Raw genomic sequence first — 18,810 nt, forward strand, 5'->3', positions numbered from 1 at the left:
AAAGTTATGTTTGATCACTTGATGAAAATGTAGCCAGAGGCTCACAGGAACCTAACTGTGTATTTCCCCTGTGAGCAATAGTTTGATATTTGCTAATTCAGTGTTTGTGGTGACTTTATGGAACTTAATTACTGTGAAAAATGAAAACTGACTGTAATTGTATCTTTGTTGTTGAACTTCCCAACTGAGTTTAAATCACAGCAATGTCAGATGTTTCATGTTCTATAGAATGAACTTCTAAAAGCTTTACTTTGATCTGTGAATTGGATGAAAACAGTCAAACCTTTATTGGAGGTAACTGATTTCTATTTGATGTATCTCCTGACCGTGATAAAAGCTGGCATCATTTAAGTGTGAAAAATTTCTTCTGCTAATAGAGCCAACAGAATAACAGCTGTCACTTAACTTTGGCTATGTAAGCAAGATACTTTGTATCTTGAGCAAAATTAAAGACCAGTAATTTGATCTAAATGAAAAGTCATGCTTTATAGAATAAAATATAAAACATCTCCTTCTGCATTTCTTAAATTGGTATCTTTAAGGTAGTCATAGGGGCAGCAGCACTGACTGTTTCTTCCACCTCCACCCAAGACTGAAGGATGCAGATGTCCCTAGGCTCCTCCTGTCCCAGTGCACTTCCTTTTTCTGCCAGTGGTTTGTGTGCTGTCTTTGAGAATGAGGTGTCAGTTACAGGCCATCCAGAGATGTTACTGCTCAGGGTCTTTTCGTATTTAACCACATGTTGAATTGACAGCTGGGTTCACTGCACATGTATCCCACACTGCTCAACGAGAACATAGCAGAGCCTGGAAGTAAATGCTCTGACTTATAATGCTATCATTAAAAAAAAAACAAAACTAAACTAAAAAATGGAAAATCCAGGACAAATAATAAACTGGGTGGGACCTTTGGATAACGGACTTAAGTTGGGACTGTCTCAGGCAAACTGACACATATGGACACTTTACCAGACTCATGTCTTTCCAAAAATCCGCTAACCCCAAACTCTGGATTACTGTTTCCCCCTCACACAGGCTGTGCCCTCAATATGATTCACTTGTTTGTGACTATTTAGTAATTTCTACAGCATTGTGCACATGGAAAAGAATGTGAAGCATTCTCCCTAGTTTTGTTCATTGTGGAATTTCTTTTTTTTCTAGAACATTTTCTATTCATTTTTAAACTTTTATTAAATTTTTCATGCCTTCATTTTTAAACTAAAGACGTAATACATTTATGGAATTATTCTTCCTTAAACTGGTTCTTTTGTTGTCTTAATAAAAATATCATAGAGTAATTAAAAATGAAATTTGGGAATGAAAGGAATGCAGTTTTATGTATATTTGATAAAAATGGATTATCTGAATATGATTATGATAATACTTCATGTTCTGTTACAGGACTAATTAAAAGGATTTATCGTATGACTCTGCTGGAGCCTTGGGGGATAGGTAAGTGACAAGCATTTTTTGAAGAGATATTTCTGAAAATTAAATGATTTGATTCCATAGATTCCTGACAAAGTGGGTGTGGGGCATATCTTACTATAGTGATTTACCTCTTTTTCTCCTCATTAAAACATTAGTAGAAATATGTTTACATGAATCGTAATGTATCATTTCTCTGATATCCAGTAAGTCGTATTTCCTAGGGAGCTATAGGTTTATTTTCTATAATAATTATAATGAGAATATTGTAAATAAACATATGAATTTGGCGTATTTCAAAACTTAAAGCCCCCAAAAAATGATTAAATGCAACATGGTGCCCTAGATTGGATCTTAGAACTGAAAAAGAGATGTTAGTGAAATCCAAGCAGTCTGTAGCTCAGGTAACAGTAGTGTACCAGCATTGGTTTCTTAGTTTGACAAATGTACCGCGGTTGTGTAAGATGCTAACATTAGGGAGAGGTGGGTGAAGGAAATACAGGAACTCTGTAGTATCTTTGCAACTCTTCTGTAAATCTAAAATTACTCCAAAATGAAAATTTTTCTTTAACTGCCCCCCCAAATCAAAGTGTATTTATTAATTTTATTGCAGTATGGTTGGTTTACAATGTTTTGTTAATTTCTGGTGCACAGCATATTCAGTTACATGTATATAACTGAATATATATATATATATATATTCCTTGTCATGTTCTTTTCCATTATAGGCTATTACAAGGTATTGAATGCAGTTTAAGGTACTGTACAGTGCTGTACAGTAGGACCTTGCTGTTTATCTCTTTTCTGTATAATAGTTAGTATCTGCAAATCCCAAACTCCCAACTTATCCCTCCATCCCCCATTAACCCCTGGAAACCACAAGTTTGTTTTCTGTTTCTGTTTCTGTTTTGTAAATAAGTTCATTTGTCTCATCTTTTTAGATTCACATATAAGTGATCTATGTTATTTTTCTTTCTATCTGGCTTAATTCACTTAGTATGACAATCTCCAGGTCTATCCACGTTGCTTCAGTGGCAGTATTTTATTCTTTTTTATGGCTGAGTAGTATTCCTTTGTATAAATATACCACAGTTGCTTTATCTAGTCATCTGTTGGTAGACATTTAGGTTGCTTCCATGTCTTAAATTTTGTAAATAGTGCTGCCATGATCATTGGGGTGTATGTATCCTTTCAAATTAGTTTCCTCTGGATATATGCCCAGGAGTGGGATTGCTGGGTCATATGGTAAGTCTATTTTTAGTTTTTTGAGGAATCTCCACACTGTTTTCCATATGGTTGCACCAACCTACATTCCCACCAACAGTGTAGGAGGGTTCCCTTTTCTCCATACCCTCTCCAGCATTTATCATTTGTGGATGATAGCCATTCTGACCGGTGTGAGGTGATACTCAGTTTTGATTTGCATTTCTCTAATAGAGTTATTGAGCATTTTTTCATGTGCCTATTGGCCATGTGTATGTCTTCATTGGAGAAATAACTGTTTAGATCTTCTCACTTTTTGATTAGGATGTTTATTTATTTATTTATTTTTTGTTATTAAGTTATAATGAGCTATTTGTATATTCTGAAAATTAAGCCCTTGTCAGTTGCATCATTTGCAAATATTTTCTCCCATTCCATAGGTGGTTGTTTTGTTTTGCTTATGGTTTCCTTTGCTGTGCTAATGCTTGTAAGTTTAATTAGGTCTCAATTGTTTATTTTTGCTTTTATTTCTATTGTCTTGTTGGACTGCCACAGGAGAACATTGCTAAGATTTACGTCAGAGAATGTTTTGCCTGTGTTTTCTAGGAGGCAAGGATAGACAATGGAGAAAAGACAGCCTCTTCAGTAAGTGTTGGGTGTTGGGAAAACTGGACAGCTACGTGTAGAAGAATGAAGTTAGGACATTCCCTCCCACCGTAGGCCAAAATAAACTCAAATGGCCTAAAGACTCAAGGTGTATTTATTTGAAAATTATAGTTTAGAAGTAGCTTTTCTCAGTAGTAGTTTGCAAAATCAAAATTATTAATTACCTTTAGAAAAATTCAGATTCCATGAAATAGAGATACAGGGAAATATGTGACTGTAGGCTCCCTTCTTCAGTTCATAGGCGGCGTGGGGTTTCATCTTCTGGACATGGGCGTGGTGTCCGTGAACATCTTCTTGTACTTGGTTGCAGACTTGCTCTTTGATTCCTTTAAGGTATGCACGTGTTCTTGGGTGGCTTACGGCTCTTTCTATTAACACAAACAGGCCCTTTAAACAGTTCCCAGTGGACTGATTTTATTTTTTTTCTTTTTTTTATCTTTTTTCTTTTTCTTTAATGTACTGTTAGAGGCAAAGAGGCCAGTGATATGCCTCCGTGGTTTGGAGTTGAGACCCTTTTAGTGGAGCTGTGTTCAGTCACACCGACTTGAGCTTCTAGGTCAAGTGCTAGACACAGCTGACCTGTCGTTCAAGAGCATGAGTAAGGAGGAGCATGGCTTACACAGCCATTTCTGTAGTGCAGCTACGATGATTGATGGCTGTCAGATAATTGAAATTCTGTTTCCAAAATGAACTCTGGCAGTATAACTCTTAAATTTCTATAAATATTAAAAGACTGTAAGAAGGGAACTGTGTCATTTGCTGAAACTATTGCATAACTTTTCATTAATAAAAGTAAAATAGCCATGCTGGTCTTAGAAATGGTTTCCTGTTACTGTTGCCAACTTCAGTGATTTTTGTTAAACTGAACTTTAATAAAGGGAAATAGAACTATATTAGACTTAAAGGATTAGAGACATTTAAAACAACAGACTCAGGCCTCCATGACTCTTGCAGAATAATTGGTAGGCGTGGAGAGTTCTGTTTTGCTTGATAGTATTTATTCAGATTGGGTGTTATCAATCTCGTGTTAAAAGAATTTATATCTTTACTCCTGAGTTATGCAGTACAATTGTTCTAACCTTGGCAGGCAAGTTTAGAAAAAGGGAGGGGCATGTTTTTCAGGACAAGTTCAAATTCCACTGATCATATAATAGTTTATACATAAAAAACAAACAAACAAAAAAGCCTTTTAGTATTTTTCTATGCTTGAAGATCATTAAAAGTGTTGTTTCTGCTTAATGATCAAATATGGAAAACATTGTGATGTTTGTTCCTCTGTGATCAGGAACAATGTCAGGATGTGCACGCTCATCACTCTCATCAGCCTTTTATTGGAGGTGCTACCCAGGGCAGTAAGACAAAACAGATCAATAAAGGTAGCAATTATCAGGCAATAGAAATAAAAGCAAAAATAAACAAATGGAACCTATTAAACTTAAAAGCTTTTGCACAGCAAAGGAAACTATAAGCAAAACAAAAAGATAACCTACAGAATGGGAGAAAATATTTGCAAATGATGCAACTGACAGGGCTTAATTTCCAGAATATACAAATAGCTCATTACAACTTAATAGCAAAAAATCAAACAACCCAATCCAAAAATGGGCAGAAGACCTAAACAGACACTTCTCCAATGAAGACATACAAATGGCCAATAGGTGTATGAAAAATGCTCAATATCACTAATTATCAGAGAAATGCAAATCAAAGCTACAGTGAGGTATCACCTCACACCAGTCAGAATGGCCATCATTCAAAAGTCCACAAATGATAAATGCTGGACAGGGTGTAGAGAAAAGGGAGCCCTCCTACACTGCTGGTAGAAATATGGTTTGGTGCAGCCATTATGGAAAACAGTATGGAGATTCTCAAAAAACTAAAAACAGACTTGCCATATTACCCAGCAATCCCATTCCTGGGCATACATCCAGAGGAAACTGTAATTTGAAAAGATACATACACCCCAGTGTTCATGGCAGCACTATTTACAATAGCCAAGACATGAAACAAACCTAAATATCCATCCACAGATGACTAGATAAAGCAACTGTGGTATATTTATACAAAGGAATACTACTCAGCCATAAAAAATAAAATAATGCCATTGCAGCAACATGGATAGACCTGGAGATTGTCATACTAAGTGAAGTAAGCCAGAAAGAGAAAGAAAAATACCATATGATGTCACTAATATGTGGAATCTAAAAAGAAAAAGAAAAAAGAAGACACTAATGAACTAATCTATGAAAGAGAAATGGACTCACAGACGTAGTAAACAATCATGGTTACCGGGAGGAAGGGGGTGGGAAGGGATAAATTGGGAGTTCGAGATTTGCAAATATTAAGTACTATATATAAAATAAATAAACAACAGATTTCTTCTGTACAGCACAGGGAACTACACTCAATATCTTGTAGTGACCTGTAATGAAAAAGAAGATGAGGACGTGTGTATGTATGTGTGTGTGTGTGACTGAAACATTGTGCTGTACACCAGAAGTTGACACACTGTAAACTGACTATACTTCAATTTTTTCAAAAAGTGTTGTTTTTGGAGACATGCTTTACTGTTCAGCTGACTGGTTGTTGTTTTATGGTCATTGAAAGTATAAATGAGAAAAGCTAATAGGTACTGAGCAGTGTCTGTGCACCAAGTATTTTATTTACCATGATCTCATTTAATCTTCACAAACACCTACGAGACAGTTTGGAATTTCCATCATAGGTGAGGCTAGGAGCAGGGCAGGTGTCTCCAGGCCGGCCCTGAGGGTAGGGGCAGAAACAGCCAGTACCCGTGGTGTGTGGTATCTACAGTTCAGTTTAGAATGTTGCCAGCCGCCGGTGCACCCAGAATCCATGGACACATGGTAAATTTCAGGTGACTTCAACTCTCCAGTGTAAAAGGATGTCTAATCACACCAGGTGACCTAGAGCAGATTCCCCTGGGGGTGACAAGCCTGGCGTACAGCCTCCTGCCCCCCGTTCCAGCCTTGCTCTGGCTCCTTCTCCTGTTCCCCGAACTTGTCACTTGTTCTCTGTCACCTGATTAATTGCTGAACACTCACTCATTGTGTGCTTCATTGATCACCCGCCAAGAACTTTTGGCAGCTCTGGGGAACATGATCTCAGCATGCCTCCTGGTCAGAGTTGGGCAACTCGAAGTTGTTCGTGGGGGTGAAAACTTGGATTCGGAAGCTAGGACACATGCCAGAGGCCGAGGATGGGGTAATTGAGCAGCTGGCATGTGATATGTGGCGATCCAGAGTCAGTCTGCAGGCCAGGAGTCAGAAATAGAGTTGCCCGTGACTTTGAAAGTGGTTTTTGAAGAAGATTATGATGGCTGGCTATGGGTTTTGTAGTTTGTAGATATAAAATAATTCCAGTTGCTTTTTGAGGAGGACTAAGAATGTTGCCAACTGATTCATTGTAGCGTTTGTTACACTGGGTGAAAATATTTCTCTCTGTAACTTTGCCCGTTCGGTTCTAGCTCTGTCTTCCTGCGGCTTTAAATTTCCAGTCCCTCGTAAACTTGAAAGCATAAAATACATGTCAGATACAAAATCTCCTTTGCTCCCACCTCTCCTTCATGGTCTCTGAAAGTTGGCATTCTTTACAGCTTGGCTCTTGTCTGCCTTCTACATCATTCTCTTTGTGATGTCACGTGATCCCTCACTTTAAATGCCATCTGTCCTCCCAGGTTTATTTCTTCACCGTAATTTCTCCCTTGAGCTCCAGGCTCCCACCTGTGCCTGCCTATTCAGCATCTCTATTCGGAGGTCTAATGAACCTTGCATACCTAACGTGTCTGCGCTGAAACTCTTGAACTCTCTTCCCCAAGCCTGTTCTGCCTCCTCCTCCTCCTTCATCTCAGTAAGTGGTCCACTCAGTTGCTCAGGTCTAAAACTAGAAGTCACGTTTGATTTTTTCTCTTTCCTTCTTAACCCACATCCAGCCTATCACTAAGGCTTAGAGACTTAGATGTCTTCCAAAATACATCCCAGATCCCCTCTGCTGCGCCCCCCCCCCCCCCGGCCAACTACTCTGATATAATTTAACTTATCACCATCATCAGTTACTCAGCTGATAGGCATAGTCTTCTACTTGGCCATCCTAATCTCCTTGTGCCTTTCCGGTCAGTTCTACATATGGGAGCAAAAGTCTTGTTGTTGTTGTGGTTGTTTCAGTGTTAAACAGTTCCTGCTATTCCCCTGTCCAGAACCCTTCAGTGGCTACCCATCACACGCAGGATAAAATTCTGTGTCTTACCCTGTTCTGCCGGGCCCCATGTGCTCTGCCCTGGCGTTTCCTCCTGGCTCCCAGTCCTGCTCATTTTGCCCTAGGCACAGCTGCTCGCTTGCTATTTCTTACATTCTCCAAGTTTGTTTGGAATCAGCTAAATCCCTCCTACGCCCCCTCCCCCCTCATTCCAACCAGTTCAGCCTTTAGCCAGGTACCAGAGGAGACGGATTTCCAGAGACGTAAGTTTCCAAGGCTCTCTAGTGCATGTAGAGGGAGAGGTGGCCCTAGAAGTTTTGCAGCTTTGTTATTCCACATTTCTGTAACTTGAATTGCTTTCAAGTGTAAGAGGGGCTGGAGACCTAGAGCTGCAGAAAGACATGGCTGGGATTGCTGGGGAGAAGTGACTGGGAGAGAGAACTGATCAGTGAGCACTTTAGTGAATAAGTCGGTAACAATGACATCTGCATATAAATAGACCCGGCTGCTACCGAGGACAGTGGGTCCTTTGTCACAGGCAGTGTCAAGTTGAGGGTGACCGACCTCCGGGGATGTTGCGGAGGAAAAAGTGCTCTGGAGGAGGGGAGAGTGGTTATTAAGGGCTTCCCAACTCTGTGCTTTTATCGGGTCTTAGAATCTTCAGAGAAGTCATTCTCAGCATCCTCCTTGGGCTCATTCTCCTGGATTTGCTTTGGAAGCTTTTACCCCTAAAGCATGAAGCCCCTCTTAGGGGAGTTCCCACTATATGAGGTATGAAAGGAGCTACCGTCAAGCTAGTCAGGTGCACAAGTGCTCAGCCAAGGAATTCACTTTGAGGCATTTTTCCTTCTCTCATTTTTTATTTAAAATGGATTTTGATTGATTTTAGGTCCAAAATAAATTATATGTATATGCACAAATCCCTGAATGGATTCTATTTGTTTATTTATTTTTAATTTTTTTTTTTAGTGGAGGTACTAGGGATTGAACCGAGGACCTTGTGCATGCTAAGCACGTGCTCTAGCACTGAGCTATACCCTCCTCTCCCCACATAGATTTAGTTATTAAATAGAGTGTGCTGACTGTCAGAAGTAAAGAGCATGATATTTGGAAATAGCCTTTGGTCAGAGTTTGCTGGAGTGGGAAATTGACCTCGTCCTGTCCCTTAGACCAGAAACTCTTTGAGAAATAGACACTGTGTTCCAGTGTTTCACTGAGGGTGGTACAGCCATTCCCTCATCTTTCTCTTGGAAAGACAAAAATGTGATTTAAGTAATAGAGAACTTTAAATTACAAGTGCTTTTAGTTAGACCTGAATAAGGCTACCAACGCAAATGTAGATTTCTTATCACGGCGGGACGGTGGAACTTGGAAGGAGTGATACGGGGAAGAGTGACTTTTCAGGGCCTCTGTGGTACGGAAGTCCTCTCTACTGGACTGCTCTGGTAGCTAGCGCCTAGTAACAGGATGCCACATCCCGAAGTTGCCTCCCACCTGACCCGGCTCCCTGAGCACCCGCCCCAGTCCCACACGTGCTCGGCACCCCACGTGGAGTCAGTGTTCGGATGAATACACTGTTCTGACTCAAAGGAAGGCCTGAACCCTCTAACACGTTCTCACCTAGAGTCTCTCCTTGTTTCTCTGTCTCCTCCAGGCTCCTGACTTTGCTGCCCCCTCTCCCAGCACATCTCTCTCCCTCTTCGAGATTTGATGCCTTCTTGATTACTGTTTGGACTTCACCCAAACAAAACTGCTGCTCTGACCCAAAAACGTACAGTTGGGATTATTTCCTGCACTGACGTCCTGTCTTGACTTGAGCCAGGGACCCTCCCAGGAGGAGAGAAGCGGCAGCATCTCCTGGATTGGAAAGGTGCCAGGATCAGTGCACAGGTGTCACGGCTCGTCATCTCTTGCCCTAGACAATTAGATTAAGTTTTGTGCCTGGCCTTAGCAGAAGACCAGTTTATCTGCACTCCTCTTAAAGCCGATAATGAAGTACTAAAGAAAGGGAAAAAGCAATTTCTCAAATGCAGTGCACTTATCTGTCAGACTCAGCTGCTTAGACATGAGGTGAGATGAAAGATGTGTTTAACCTTCATATAGATGATGTTTGAAAGTTCAGACCTTAAGATGGAATATTAGGTTCACTTAGAGAATCTTTGTTTACTCATTTTTCCTCTCAGTAACAGTAGTAAACACAGACATAACTTACTGTGTTCTAAGTCCTTTATGTATTTTGGCTAATTTAATCTGCACGGCAATCCTGTGAGGTATATACTATTAAAAACCCCACTTAACAAATGAGGAAACTAATACGTCTCGGACAGTTTACATCATTGCGCAGTTACACAACTTGTTTTGTCAGAGCTGGGATTCGGGCTCAACTCTATGACCATTTGTTCTATTGAGCTTTGAATTCTCTGACTGAATTCTAAGAAACCTGGTTAACTGGTTTCTCAGACCACAGCTAGTTAGAAGTTACAGATTATCTTGTAGTAGCTCACGGTGAAAAAGAATATGAAAATGAATATATGTATATTCCTGTATGACTGAAAAATTATGCTGTACACCAGAAATTGAGGCATTATAAACTGGCTATAAAGAAGTTACAAATTTAAAAGCGAATATAATGACCTAGGATCCCCACTTGAATATGTCCCTCCTAATACAATAATTACTCGTGAACGGGAAGATGTGCAGGGGAGTTCTGTGTGATGTTGTCATAGCAAAGTAACTGAAAGTAATACAGCAGATCAGTAACGGGGAAAATGATTAGGCTGAGGACTGACCGCCTTTCAGACTGTGACGTAGGTACAACTCACTCGGAAATCTTGTTAAAATGCAGATTTTGATTAACTCACTCAGAAATCTTGTTAAAATGCAGATTTTGATTAAGTTCGTGGTAGGGCCCAAGATTCTGCATTTCTAACAAGTTCCCAGATCATGCAAATGCTTCTACATGCAGCCCACTCTGAGCGGCAAGAATTTTGCTGTGCTCCTGGTATGTTTGTTAAGAACAGGGCCAGGGCCCAGGGGCGATGGGTGGGGTACCTTACCCTAGTCCAGTTCCTGGCAAAGAATCACATTTTTGGACAAGCTAGTGACTCTCAGCTATGTTTGTAACAGAATGAAAAGGAGGTTCAAAAGTGGGATGTGTACTGTTATTTCAATTTAAATTAAGACAGATGTATGCATGTATATAAATGTATGCATATATGTACGTGTGTATATGCTTAGCAATATTTGTGGGGACACATGCCTTATTTTCACAAGTACTATCCTCTTACTGATAGATTTACAGATGGCATATGTTTTCATCCTTATATATTTGGCATTTTTTAGTTTTCAGCCGTGAACCTGCATAATTTTCTAGATATAGATTATAATTATGAATGTTATTACAACGTCAGATAACTATATACTCAAATTTGGTTCGTAACAGCCTAGCCTGGGAGGAATCATTTTCTTCCTGCCACCTACTTACCTCTCTTCAACTGCCCTCAAATCATCTGCTCACTTTTTTTTCTCAATCAATGAATAAGCTATTTGATGGTTTAGTGGGGGCTTCATTGTAGGGCTTGTTAGGTACCAACACAAATAATAAAGCACAAATATTTTTAAGAATAAGAATAATCAGATGAATACTTTTTTGTTTTCAATTTTTGTAAATTTTTTTGGTATTCAATTCCTAAAGAAAAAAAATATTGAAAATAAGCACCTTTTATCTTGCCACCTCCTCTCCTGGTGAGGCCTGCTCAGCGGGTTTTTTTTAGAGGGACAGCAGTTCTCCTTTCAACCTTCAAAGTTCAGTAACCAAATGTAAAAGTGAAGGACCTGACTCTTGCTATGGCTCTGGGAAGGAAGTAGCAAGGAGGCAGGTTAGAATAGCCCTATGCATTCAAAATCTCACCTTGCTAGAGAGGTGGGTGTTGGACAGAGCAAGAATTTCCGAAATCTCCGTAGGGGTGCTCTTGAAAATTTGACTGAACACCAAACTGTGTATGCATAGGGTAAAACCCCCCCGAAACTGGCAAGGACACCTTGCCAGTGAGAAATGAAAAATTACCAGATCCCTGTAAGATTGAGCCCTCGAGTAAAGGTTCCTCTACACAAGCCCTAAAAGAGCTTAAAACTAAGCCGCAAAAAAATCATGTTAATCCACAAGTCACAACTGTCTGCCAGAAACCCAACACTCTTTAAACAAAGACAAGAAAATCCAGCGCTCAGCCAGATGAAATAAACCACGGATTGCATCCAATCAGGTATCACCAGGTAAACAAAGCAGCAGGAGAAAAAAAAAATCCCATAACCAGGAGCCAATAGAAATAGACCCTGAAATGACAGAGATATTAGAGTGAACAGATAAAGACATTACAACAATTATTGTAGGTATGGTTCATATACATGAGCATAATGAGGAATGAAAGAGAAGATAGAAGAAAGAAAATATTGGAGCACCCAGAGAAATGGAGTAATTGAAATAAAAATTTTACATGATGGGATTAAGAGCAGATTAGCTCTTTTAGGAGGAAAGTTCAGTGAACTTGAAAACTTAGAATTTAACCAAAAGCACAGAGAGAAAAAAAAGATTTAAAAAGATGAGCAGCAACTTGGTGTCTCATAGGATCATAACCCCGGGTATAACATAAGTGTAATTGTAATCTCAGATTTTAGGGGGAAGGTGAAAGAGAAAAAAAATAATGGCTAAAATTTCCCCAAATTTGAAGAAAATACAAACCCACGGGTCCAGAAATTCAACAGACCTTGGCAAAATACACACAAATATCCCCCCCCCAATACATCAAGAAAATTGCTGAAAATGAGTGATAAAGAGAAAATCTGAAAAACAGGCAGGGGGAATACAAAAGTATTATATACAAGGGAATAAAATCAAGAATGGCAGCAGACTTGCCATCAGAAACTGCAAACCAGAATGCAATTTAATAGCAATTTTCAAGTGCTAAAAAAATTGTCAACCTAGTATTCTATAGCCAATAAAAATATCTTTAGAAAGTAAAGGAGGGAAGAAAATAAAGGAGAAATAAGAACTCTAAAGGCAAAAACTGAAACAACTCATGACCAGCAGACCTGCATTGCAGGAAATATTAAAGGAAGTTCTTTAGGCAAAAGGAAGATGATACCAGTTGGAAATTTGGACCATGTGAAGGAATAAAGAAAGCTGCAAATGGTTCACGTGTGGATAAACATAACATTTCCCCCTTCTGTTGTAGTTTCTAAAGAAACTGGCTGGTTAAAGTAAAAAATAATGACAGTGTCTATCTAGTGAGATTTATGGCATATGTAAGAAAGTAAAATGTATGACATCAATGGTTCAAAGGATGGGCTGGGGGAAAGAAAACACACTGTGGTAAAGGGTCTCATACCTGAAGTGGTGTAATAATATTTTTTGAAGGTAGGTTGTCTTAAGCTAAAGAGAGCATCCACTAAAATGGTTTTCAAGAAAAGAGTTTTAACTAGTAAGAAACCAGTGGTGAATGTGAAATGAAATCCTAAAGATTAATCCGAAAGAAAAAAAAAAAAAGAACGGAAGGAACAAAGAACAAATGGGCCAAATAAAAGAAAACCTATAATGACGTGATAGGACTGAGTTTAGCTGTATCAGTAATCACGTTAAATGTAAATGATCTCCCCCAATCAAAAGGCAAAGATTGTCAGATTGAATAAAAAGCCAAGATAGCCTTCCAAATAGGTTAGAAATAAAAGGGTGGAAATGATGTACAGTGTAAGATCTAAGTATGAGAAAACTGCAGTGGCTGTATTAATATCAAAGTGGGCTTCATTACAAGTGGTATTAATAAGGGTAAAGAGGTACACTTCACAATGATAAATGGGTCAGTTCATCCAGAAGAAATAATAACCTTAAATTTAAATGAAACCAATACTACATTGTCAAAATACATGAAGCAGAAACTGATAGAACTGAAAGAAGAAATCAACAGATCTTCAGTTACAGTTGGAGATTCTAATACCCATGCCAGAATTGATGGAATTAGTAGAAAGACTATCAGGAAGGACATAGATGTACTTAATAACACTGTAAGCCAACGTGACTTCATTGACATTTATAGGACATTCTACTCAACAATAGCAGAATATGCATTCTTTTCAAGCACGCTTGGAACATTCGCAGATAGCCACCATGTGCTAATGTGTAAAACAAGTCTCATTAAGTTTAAAATGATGGAAATTTTGCAGAGCATATTCTGTGGCCACAGCATAACTAAGTTAGAAATCAATATCAGAAAGATAGTGTGAAAATCCTCACTATTTGTAATTACATCACATATTTCTAACACATTGGTCAGAAAAAAAGGGGGTGATGAAAAGATGTTTTGGAATGAATCACAATAAAAACACATCAGAATTTCTGGGATATATGTAAAGCATTGCTTAGACAAATATTTAACTTTAAATGCATATATTAGAAAAGAAGAAAGGTGTAAAATAATTGGTCTAAATGTCCACCTTAAGAAGCTAGAAAAAGAAGAGCAAATTAAAACCAAAGTAAGTAGAAGGATGGAAATAATAAACAGAAGAACAAAAATTGCTGAAATAGTAAACAGATGAACAACAGAGATAATCAAGGAAACCAAAAGCAGGCTCTTTGGAAAAAAATAATTAAACCTCTAGCTAGTCTAATCAAGAAAAATAAAGAAAAAGGTGCATGTTACTGAATTATAATATCAGGATTGAAAGAGGAGGCATCACTACAGATTCTATAGAAATTAAAGGCGTGCAGAAGGAATATTACAAACGTCTTTTGGAAATAAGTTTGAAACTAATGAGATGGATAAAGTTCTTGGAAAACAAGAATTACTGAAATATTCAGAAAGAAGGATAAAAATTAGACTAGCACCATATTTATTAAAGAAGTTAATTTCCTAGTTAAAAACCTCCCCACACAAACTAACCAAACAAAACCAAAACCAAAACCCCCAAAAACCTCTAAACCCATAATCCCTGTTTTAAATGGTGAATTCTCTCAAACATTTAAAGAAGAAATAACTCAGAAAATAGAGGAAGAAGGAACACTTCTCAGCTCATTTTAGGAGACCAGCATTATGCTAATACCAAAACTAGGTGAAGACTTTATAAGAAGAGAAAACTACGAACAAATATCCCTCATGAACATAGGTGAAACATTTGTTAACAAACCACTGGTAAGTCAAATTCAGCAGGATATAAAAAATGGGTTTATTATAGGGATTCAAGTTTGATTTAACGTTGGAAAATTCACTAGTGTAAGTTGTCACTTTAGCAGGAAAAGGGAAAAAAAAGCAACATGATCCTGTCAGTAGTTACAGGAAAAAGCATTGGAGTAAATTCAGCATTCACCCATGGTAAAATGTCTCAGAAAACTAAAAATAGAACAGGATTTTCATAACGTGGTGAAAGACATCTACACCTAACCTCTAGCTGAAATCACATTTAATGTCGAAGGATGGAATGCTTTCCTCCTAAGATAGGAAATATGCCTGTCTCCTCCCTCTGTCTGTCTAGTACTGTAATGGAGGCCCCGGCCAGTGTAACAAGCAATGAAAGCAACAAACGGCGTACAGATTAGCAAGGTAGAAATAAAAGGTGTTTATTTGCAGACTGCGTTGTGATGTGTGGAGAAAATGCTAAGAAATCTCCCCAAAACCACTAGGATTTGTCATTTATTTGGCAAGATTGCAGGATACAAGGTAGATACAGAGAATCCATTGTGTGTGTATATACTAGCAATGAAAACCTAGAAACTGAAATTTAAAATTTGTATCAATATACAAGTGTCCTAGAAAAGTGAAAAAAATGACAATAATAATATTGGAAGGCTTTTTAGTACTTAATTTCAAGACTTCCTCTACAGCAAGATTCATCTTTAAAGCTACAGTGATTAAGACACTGTTGGCCTAAGGTAAACATACATATCAGTTGAACAGAATAGAGAATCCAGAAATAGAATCCATACGTATATACATGGTCAGTTGATTTCTGACATTGGTGCCAAGGTAATTCAGTGGGGAAAGGATGGTCTTTTTAACAGATGGTACTGGAACACCTCGATATTCAAATGTAAAAAAATTAACCTCAACCCTTACTTCTGTATACAAAAATAACTTGAATAGAATCATGGATCCAAATATAAAAGGCTAAAACTCTTAAAACTTTAAGAAAAAATTGCAGGAGAAAATATTCGTGAACTTGAGATAGGCAAAGATTTCTTGAGACCCAAAAAGCATGAACCAAAAAAGAAAAAGTGACAAATGGGACTCCCATCAAAATTTAAAACTTCTATTCTTCAAAAGACATCGTTAAGAAAATGAAAAGGCAGTCTTTAAACAGAGAACATATTCACAATACATATACCTGACAAACGACTTGTGGCCAGAATATATAAAGAACTCTTACAGCTCATTAATAATAAGGCGACCCAGTTAAAAATCTAGGCACAAGAAAACACAGGAAAAGGGATTCAACATAATTAGACATCAGAAAAATGCAAACCAAAATAATGAGATACTATTGTATATTCATCAAAACAGCTAAAATTAAAAATTCAAAAAGAACAGGTGTTAAGAATGGAACTTTCATATATTGCTCGATTAAAAAAAAAAGTTTGGCAGTGTGTTACAAGGTTAAACATATTATCATAAGATCCAACAATTTTACTCCTAAAAATCTACCCAAGAGAAATGAAAATATATGTTCATGCACCCACTTGTACATGAATGTTCATTGCAGCTTTATTCATGATAGCCTCAAGCTGAAAGCAACTTGGATGTCCATCAGCTAGTGAGTGGGTGAATGCACCGTGGTAGGTCCATATAGTGTTAACGCTACTCAGCAATTAAAGGGGATAAAGTACTGATACACACAACGACATGGATGAATCTCAGAAATAAGCAGGCAGATCATTGTCTGCAGCTGAGAGTGATGTGATTGGGCCTGGATGGGCACGAGGGAGCTTTTTGGTATGATCAGTGAGTTCTGTATCCCAACTGTGGTAGTGATTACATGGAGATATATATATGTTTGTAAAATTCACTGAAATGTACACTTAGAATATAACATATTTATACCTCCAGAATGTTGTTTTTAAAAAAATTCCACAAAATTTGAAAGTTACTTTACTAACAAAAGATTAAGTTCTGTCAAATATTAGAAGACCTCTGTGTGAGGCTGAAACTGAGTTGACCCGAAAATTACATTTAGATAAATCGGTATACCCAATATAAATAATAACACATGAATTAAATATCCTTAAACAAAGAAAGAGAGTTGATGAATTCTCAGCATACTTAGCATATGATTTGAGTATTGGAATGGGACCCTAGCATCCTTAGAATTCATTGATACACTTTTTAAATTTCTTAAATTGATATCAGGTTGTATCTTTAGTGCTAAGAAGAATCCCGCCAAAATGAAGTAATTACATATAATCTGCTCTTCATTTTGCTTTATTGTTCTTTTCTTTTTTTTTTTTAACTAGAAAGAATATGTGGAAGGTACTCTAGTGTCCCATAGAGTCTATTCTTTGTTTTAGGAGTGGGCCTCCTAGATTTATCTGAGCACATACATGGCTGCCCCTCTAGAAACTGCATTTATGATCAGTTTTGGTAAAGTTCCACAGAACTTTTTAAAGAAGTTGCCTTTTTTGTAAGATACCAAAATATTTATTTATTACGTTGTGCAACCTTTCTATAATCTTTTGCCTGATCTATCAAAGGCTTAAAGATATAAATCAGTTATTTCTTCCATTAATTTTTCTTTCTATTTTTGTCAGTTTTTTATTATGGTCTGTGTGTTAATGTATTATCTACTGTCAATATCTCAATTGAGAAATATATTTTATCAGAATAATATGACTTTTTTCCTAATGTATGTCTTGTGTTTTGTGTTTTAGTTGACATTAATATTGCTACCTTAGTTTATATTTCCCTATATATCTGTGTACTTCTTACTATATTTACCCTTTATTTGTCATTTATTTTAGATATATTTTCTATAAGTGGAGCATAGTTGAATTTCATTTTTCAGCCTAATGAGAGGAACCTTTATCTTTTAACAGATATTTTAACTCATTTATATTTGTTGTCAAAATTGATCTGTAATTAGTTTTATTTCATTGATCTCTTTTCTGTCACAAAGTCTTTTTATTTTCCATTGTGTTTTGGACTTTTTGCTATTTCGTTTAAATTTTGTCTTTGTTTAATTTCTTTTTGGATTTTGCCTGCTTTGAAATCTGCTATGGATTATTTTTAAGTATTTTTGAAATCTTAAATCTACATAGTATCTATAATTAACAGTCAAGAGTGAGATGGTATTTTTTGTTTTCCCTAAGTAGGAGATGAGAAATTTAATAAGATTTTATTTATCTGCTTCTCAGTTTTCATAAATATCTGAGATTTTATCTCAGACTGTTATTAAATTGCAATTTTAAATAATTTGTAAAATATTTTTCGATCATTTTTATAAGCATAAAAATTATGAAAACCCTGATTGTCACAACTTTAAATAAATTGCCATTGTTTTCCAACTCTATCAAAGTGAACCTTAAAGTCATTAAAAATATGCTATTGTGCCATATTACATTAGTTCACATTATTTTCTTGATTGCTCTCTGTATTGTATCTTAAAAGGTCACTTTTTCTTTTCATCGTTGCCCACCTTCAGGCCATTTCCCTGCTCAGTAGATCAGGAAGAAAGAAGAAATAGAAAAGTCAAATTTGAAATTAAGATGTCAAATTTGAAATTAAGATACCAAATTTTGTATTTGATGTTTGCTATAGCAAAATATAAGATTCAGAATAGGTTTGGGATTATTGAATTAATGGATTTTATGGTGATAAACATTGCCAGCTATTTACCAGTAAACTTGTTTTCTGAGATGTCCGTGTCAATTACCAGGTAGCCCAGGGCATAATCTTTACATTCTCATTGTTTGTTCGATGTCAGAGGCTGTCCTTTTGCTTTGAGTCTCTGATGGGCTTTTATCCCTACCTTGGATGCTCCTAGTCATGTAAGCTTCTTCAGGCGGCATCATCTCCATTCCCTCACTGTAATAAGGATATATTGTTACTTGTATATGGGGCTTCCCCATTGTTTCAGAATCTGCTTGAGGACTATTTAGGGAAGCAGGCTCTTGGAGGGCACTTAGCCTTGTCTTGGGAACAGTGTGGAAGGAAGAAACCCATAGCAATTGCAAGGGGTAATATCTTTAAGAAAATATAATGTTGCTAAGTTACTTTGAAATGGAAGACTGGTCTTTTTCCTATTTTTTTTAAACAGATAATTA

At 37.2% G+C, this 18,810-nt stretch overlaps 1 protein-coding gene across 15 annotated transcripts in view; it reads left to right on the forward strand.

The window, feature by feature from the left end:
- The window catches only part of ZNF438 (zinc finger protein 438), a 144,476-nt gene that overhangs the window by 31,079 nt on the left and 94,587 nt on the right, over nt 1-18,810 (forward strand). For 9 of the 15 annotated variants that reach the window (XM_074358128.1, XM_074358138.1, XM_074358129.1 and 6 more), the window contains one exon: nt 1,401-1,451. The gene's annotated coding sequence lies outside the window, so the exon portion shown is untranslated. Of the gene's footprint in view, nt 1-1,400; nt 1,452-9,165; nt 9,582-18,810 lie in introns of all 15 variants that reach the window. The other 6 variants (XM_074358132.1, XM_074358140.1, XM_074358131.1 and 3 more) reach the window with 2 other exon arrangements.

The sequence above is a fragment of the Camelus bactrianus genome, chromosome 35, assembly GCF_048773025.1.
Source record: "Camelus bactrianus isolate YW-2024 breed Bactrian camel chromosome 35, ASM4877302v1, whole genome shotgun sequence".
Lineage (NCBI taxonomy): Eukaryota > Metazoa > Chordata > Mammalia > Artiodactyla > Camelidae > Camelus > Camelus bactrianus.